The sequence below is a fragment of the Budorcas taxicolor genome, chromosome 20 (assembly GCF_023091745.1).
Source record: "Budorcas taxicolor isolate Tak-1 chromosome 20, Takin1.1, whole genome shotgun sequence".
Classification (NCBI taxonomy): Eukaryota; Metazoa; Chordata; class Mammalia; order Artiodactyla; family Bovidae; genus Budorcas; species Budorcas taxicolor.
In genome coordinates, this window is record NC_068929.1 from 17,565,529 (window position 1) to 17,572,339 (window position 6,811).

The following is a 6,811-nucleotide window of genomic DNA, read 5'->3' on the forward strand; positions in this document are numbered from 1 at the left end:
CGAACCTAGACCTGCGATCCACTTCACTTATGATAATATACATGTTTCAACACTACCCTGTCAAATCATCCCACCCTCGCCTTCTCCCACAGAGTCCAAAAGACTGTTCTTTATAGGGTCATAGTTACCATCTTTCTAAATTCCATATATATACGTTAGTATACTGTATTGGTGTTTTTTTTTTCTGACTTACTTCACTCTGTATAATAGGCGCCAGTTTCATCCACCTCATTAGAACTGATTCAAATGTATTATTTTTAATGGCTGAGTAATAGTCCATTGTGTATATGTACCACAGCTTTCTTATCCATTCGTCTGCTGTTGGGCATCTAGGTTGCTTCCATGTCCTGACTATTGTAAACAGTGCTGCAGTGAACTTTGGGGTACATGTGTCTCTTTCAATTTTGGTTTCCTCAGTGTGTATGCCCAGCTGAGATTGGGATTGCTGGCTCGTATGGCAATTCTGTTTCCACTTTTTTAAGGAATCTCAACATGTTCTTCATGTGGCTGTACTAGTTTGCATTCCCACCAAGACTATAAGAGGGTTCCTTTTTCTCCTCACCCTCTCCAGCATTTATTGTTTGTAAACTGTTTGATAGCAGCCATTCTGACTGGTGTGAGGTGGTACCTCATTGTGGTTTTGATTTGCATTTACTTGATAATGTTAAGTACTTTTTCATGTAACTGTTGGTCATCTATATGTCTTCTTTGGAACATTTTCATTTTTAAGTCACATTACTTTTTGGTATGGACTTGTCTGAGTTCTTCATGTATTTTGGATAGTAATCTCATATCAAATATATGATTTGCAAATATTTTCCCCCATTCAGTTAGTTGCCTTTTCATTCTGTTAATGGTTTCCTTTGCTGTGCAGAGGCTTTATAGTTTAATATAGTCCTACTTGTTTATTTTTGCTTTTTTGCCAAACTCCCCACATCATCACCAAGACCGATGACAAGGAAGTTGCCACTTATATCTTCTTCTAGGAGTCTTAGAGTTTTAAGTCTTACATTCAAGTCTTTTAACCATTTGGAGTTAATTTTTGGGTATGGTATAAAATAGTGGTCCAGTTTCATTCTTTTGTGTGTGGCTGTCCAGATTTTCCAACACCATTATTGAGAAGACTCCCTGTCATGTATTCTTGGCTCATTTGTCATAAAATTAATTGACCTTATTTGTGTGGGTTTATTTCAGGGCTCTTTATTCTGTTTTGTTGACCTATGTGTAAAATTTGCCATCTTGATCTTTTTTATCCAATAAATATAACTTGTCAAATGGTCTCCCTAAAACACTTCCTCCAGAAGCCCACTCAGAAAGCATCTGGTTGCCTGTTTCAAACCAGATAAATTGCTTCTTTGCTTTTGCTTTGTGGTAGACCCCAGATGGGTTTTCCTGGTAGCTCAGCAGTAAAGAATCCACCTGTAATGAAGGAGTCACAGTACACATGGGTTTGATTCCTGGGTGGGAGAAGATCCCCTGGAGGAGGGCATGGCAGCCCACTCCAGTGTTCTTGCCTGGAGAATCCCATGGACAGAGGAGCCTGGCGGGCTACAGGCCAAAGGGTCAGACACGACTGAGGCAACTTAGCATGCATGCACACACAGACCCGAAATACAGGGAGGTAACTGGCCATAGGAAATACTTGTTAAAGGTTCACCTCACCTCTAAATTTTAAATTCCCCCTGAGTTCCCCAGTGGCTCAGTGGTAAAGAGTTTACCTGCTAATGCAGGAGATGTGGGTTCGATCCCTGGGTGGGGAAGATACCCTGGAGAAGGAAATGGCAGCCCATTCCAGTATTCTTGCCTGGGAAATCCCACAGATAGAGGAGCCTGGTGGGCTACATTCCATGGGGTCACCAAAGAGTTGGACAGGGCATAGTGACTAAACAACAGCAACAGCAAATTTTAAAGGCTCCCATTATTTGACAGGTCCTACCTAGAAATTCTCATTTCTTCTCTGCCTTCTGCTCTAATCACACCAGTTTCTTTTGTGTCTCACAAATTTTTCATGTTCATACTTGCTCTAATCTTGTTTTTAATTCTTTGAGAGAGCATCTCTATAGCAAAGCTAACCTTCATCTTTACAGTTTCTCATAATCATTGCCATTCTAGGGAGCTAGCACTGTATACTGAGCACTGTACTAAGCCATTTGTTCTTCCCAGTAGATTTCTTTGATCTTCAATATAGTTAATTCTGAAAGCACTTGCAGTCTTTATTGTATAATTTACCACACTTGCAACTACCTGAAGAAATTTCAGATATTTAGTTGTCCATTTATTTATATTGTCTCTCTTCATTGAAAATGTATGCTGCATGAGGACAGACTTCATCTACACAGATAGAGCCACAGTGTCTGACAAATGGCACACATTAAGATAATGTGTCAGATAAATAAATATAGCTTAGAATTACATGGGTACTTCCTATTAATTTGTTTCATGTATATTCTTCCAATGATGGTATGAGGTTCTTTAATTAATATTAAGTCTTGGTTTTAGATCTTTTAAGTTTGTATGGCATAGTATCTCTAAATATAGCACTACTGTTCTTCAATAAGTGATTCCAAATTGTAATACTGAGGACTTCAAAATATCTGAGGATTTGTTCTTTTTATAGAAAGGTAGATTTAAGGATATATATTGTAGGGAAACGATAAATTTAAATCCTTGTGTTAGTCACTCAGTCGTGTCCAACTCTTTGCGACCTGTGGACTGTAGCCCACCAGACTCCTTGTTCCATGGAATTCCTCAGGCAAGACTACTAGAGTGAATTGCCATTTCCTTCTCCAAAATTTAACTCCTTAAATATTCTTATTTATTTGTTACATTGGGTTGTACATTGAGTTGTACATTCATGCTACATTGAGTTGTACATTCAGCTAATTACATTACTTTTTCTCACTGATAATGAATTTTATTGGCTAGTATTCTGCAAGATGGGGAAGGATCAATTTGCACTTAATTTCTAAATTCAGTTCAGTTCAGTTCAGTTGCTCAGTTGTGTCCGACTCTTTGCGACCCCATGAATTGCAGCACGCCAGGCCTCCCTGTCCATCACCAACTCCCGGAGTTCACTCAGACTCACGTCCATCGAGTCAGTGATGCCATCCAGCCATCTCATCCTCTGTCGTCCCCTTCTCCTCCTGTCCCCAATCCCTCCCAGCATCAGAGTCTTTTCCAATGAGTCAACTCTTTGCATGAGGTGGCCAAAGTACTGGAGTTTCAGCTTTAGCATCATTCCTTCCAAAGAACACCCAGGGCTAATCTCCTTCAGAATGGCCTGGTTGGATCTCCTTGCAGTTCAAGCGACTCTCAAGAGTCTTCTCCAACACCACAGTTCAAAAGCATCAATTCTTTGGCGCTCAGCCTTCTTCAAAGTCCAACTCTCACATCCATACATGACTACTGGAAAAACCATAGCCTTGACTAGACGGACCTTAGTCAGCAAAGTAATGTCTCTGCTTTTGAATATGCTATCTACGTTGGTCATAACTTTTCTTCCAAGGAGTAAGCGTCTTTTAATTTCATGGCTGCAATCACCATCTGCAGTGATTTGGAGCCCCCCAAAATAAAGTCTGACACTCTTTCCACTGTTTCCCCATCTATTTCCCATGAAGTGATGAGACTGGATGCCATGATCTTCGTTTTCTGAATGTTGAGCTTTAAGCCAACTTTTTCACTCTCCTCTTTCACTTTCATCAAGAGGCTTTTTAGTTCCTCTTCAGTTTCTGCCATAAGGGTGGTGTCATCTGCATATCTGAGGTTATTGGTATTTCTCCTGGCAATCTTGATTCCAGCTCGTGTTTCTTCCAGTCCAGCGTTTCTCATGATGTATTCTGCATATAAGTTAAATAAGCAGGGTTAAGGTATATTTAAAACATATATAATGTTTGATTTTTTGCTTAAAAATTTTCTAAAATTGTTGATGACTGTTTATAACTTTGTGAACTTAACTATATCTTTAGTGTATAGCAAGGAAGATTCTTGGTGTAAACATATTTGGATATGGCATAAATTGTTTAACTAACCTTCTACTAGTTAACATTCAGTTTGTTAATGTTAATAGCCAATACTGATATAATTCTTTACATGCCAGGCACATTTCTAAGAACTTTGCATATGTTAACTCAGTTAATTGTCATAACAATCCTATAAAGTAAGTGATACTGTCTTCATTTTACAGATTAGGAAACTGAGGCATCGGCAATGTAAGTGACTTGCTTAAGGTCATTAGGCTTGTAAATTTGAAGCGAGAATTTAAACCAGGATAGTCTAATTGGAGAGTTCACTCGCATGAATGTTTTTATTGATAATGTTGAGAAAGCATACCAATGTCAGTCAGTTCAGTTCAGTCACTCAGTCGTGTCCGACTCTTTGTGACCCCATGAATCGCAGCATGCCAGGCCTCCCTGTCCATCACCAACTCCAATGTAGACTTACACAAATATAACTGTAGGATTATTCCTGGCAGTAGAATTTCTGATTCAAAAGATAAATACATTTAAAGTTTTAATGGATATTGCTAATTACCCTACAAAGGGATTGATCTTCAGACAATGCATGCCTTTTGTTCTATACTCTTGTCAGTATTGATTTTTTAAATTAATTTTTCACTATTGCTAGTCTGAATGAAAAAATAATCTTAATTTGCATTTTTATGACATGGGTAAGGATAATGCATTTTCTGTATTTAAAATAATTTTTTTAAATTTCTCATTTGTTTTCTTTACTCATTTCTATTTGAGCTTTTTTATTGTTGCCTTTTACTGCAAAATAAATACAGATAGGAAAAACCTCACACAAAATAAATGTAAAATTTATAAATTATTATAAGATGAATACCTTTATCACCATGCAGATCAAGAAATGAAATGCTGGTAATCATTTCAGAAGTCTCTCCATTTGGCCCATCTCAGTCACAGCCTCCCATCTCCTTTTACCTCCTCTTTCTCACCATCCAAAAGTAATTAATATCCTGACTTTTATAGTGGTCATTTTTAAAATTTTTTCTTTTATGATTTGTTGTTGCTTTTTTCTATTAATTTGTGAGCATTCATTATTAAGAAATTAGGTCTTGGATGCCAAGTGTATTACAGATTTCTTTATTAAGTTTTTGGGTTTTAAATTTTATATAGTGATTTTACTTAGTTTTGTCTAGAAAGGCCTTTCCTCATCTAAGATCTAAAAAAATGTTTTCTCCCTGTTCTTTATTGTTTGGATTTTTTGAGGGATGGAGGAGTACTCTAAAGATTGAGGCATATACTGTGCTCATTTTTCCTCACAAAAATTACGCATTTGTTAAAAAGAATGAGGAAAGTGTGTATGGGCCAAAATATATCTGGAAAAAAAGGCAATATATATCATAGGTCCCTTAATGTGTGACTCTCGAAAGGTTTTGTGTTCCATTGTTCAGTTGCCTATCTATGTGCTAGTTGAACACTATAATAATTAATATAATTTTTTAAAAATAATTTTGACAACTGGTAAAACAAGTCTTCCCATCTTAATCTTTGTGAGGATCTTGACTGTTTTGACCATCTGCACTTCCATATAAATTTTAGAATTAGCTTGTCAGATGCCACAAAAAGAAATGAAAACTTTTGAAATTTTGAACTAATATTGAATAGATCAACTTGAGAGGAATTTTACATCCTTACATTATTGAGTCCTCCAATCTGTGATATAACTTTATGTATCTTTAAAAACTCTATTGATAAATAATAGATTAAACAATATAAAATTAAAGTTCCATATGAATAGAACTATTTTGGGAGGTGGGTTATTCTGGTTTGCATTTGGTATTGTGGGATAGATATCCTCATTGTTTTTTATTACTCTGACCACCTCCTTAAAATTACCCAACATTGAATTTATGCCATCAGACTCTACCACCAATCATTTTTCCTTGCAGCAGTTATCTATCAGGTTTATATCATGCACCTTCATTCCTTGAAGATTTTTAGCTCCTGACTCTGTCACCCTCTCTTATAATTCTGTCATAATTCTTAATGATTTTAATATCCATATAGAGGATCTTCCAAATCACCTGGCCTCTCTTTTTCTTGACCTCCTTTCCTCCAGTGATTATATTCTCCACCTTATCTTAGCTACCCTTCTGGTCATACTAATTTAGACTTTGTCATTCTTTCATTTTGTCTGTTTTTACCTATGCTGCTACACCATAGAGGAAAACACACAAACATGTTCTACTTTCACTTTAAATTCATGCCTACTAACCTCAAGTGGGCTTTAATGTTACCCAGTTATCCTACTATTTCACCCTTTTCCACTTTTTTATATATGTATTTTATAAATTTTTTTCCCTTTCTTAAATCTCCACTGCATTTTTCCCATCTTCTTTCATAGCTGATGACCTTAGTTACCACTTCACTAATGAAAGAGAAGCAACCCAGACAGAACTTACATAAGCTTACATATTTATTCATCTTCCTGTATCTGTGTCCCTAATATTCTGCCTACCTTTCCATTAAAATGGATGAACTGCATGTACATCTGTCTTAAGCCAGTCCCTCTACTTGTGCATTAGATCTTTTTTTTAATATTATTATTATATTATCTATTTAGTCTGTACATTAGATCTAATTCTTCTTTTTCCTCTCCTTTCTCTTCTGCATTAGAATGTTTGTTTCTCTTACTATGTCATATAAAGATGCTATATTTCATCCTATCTTAAAAAAAATAATAACTTTCTTAACCTTGTATCTTACTGCAGCTGGGACCTCATCTCTTCCCTTTAGAGAAAAAATTCTTAAAAGTGTTTTATATACTGGATATGTTCAATTCTTTGCCT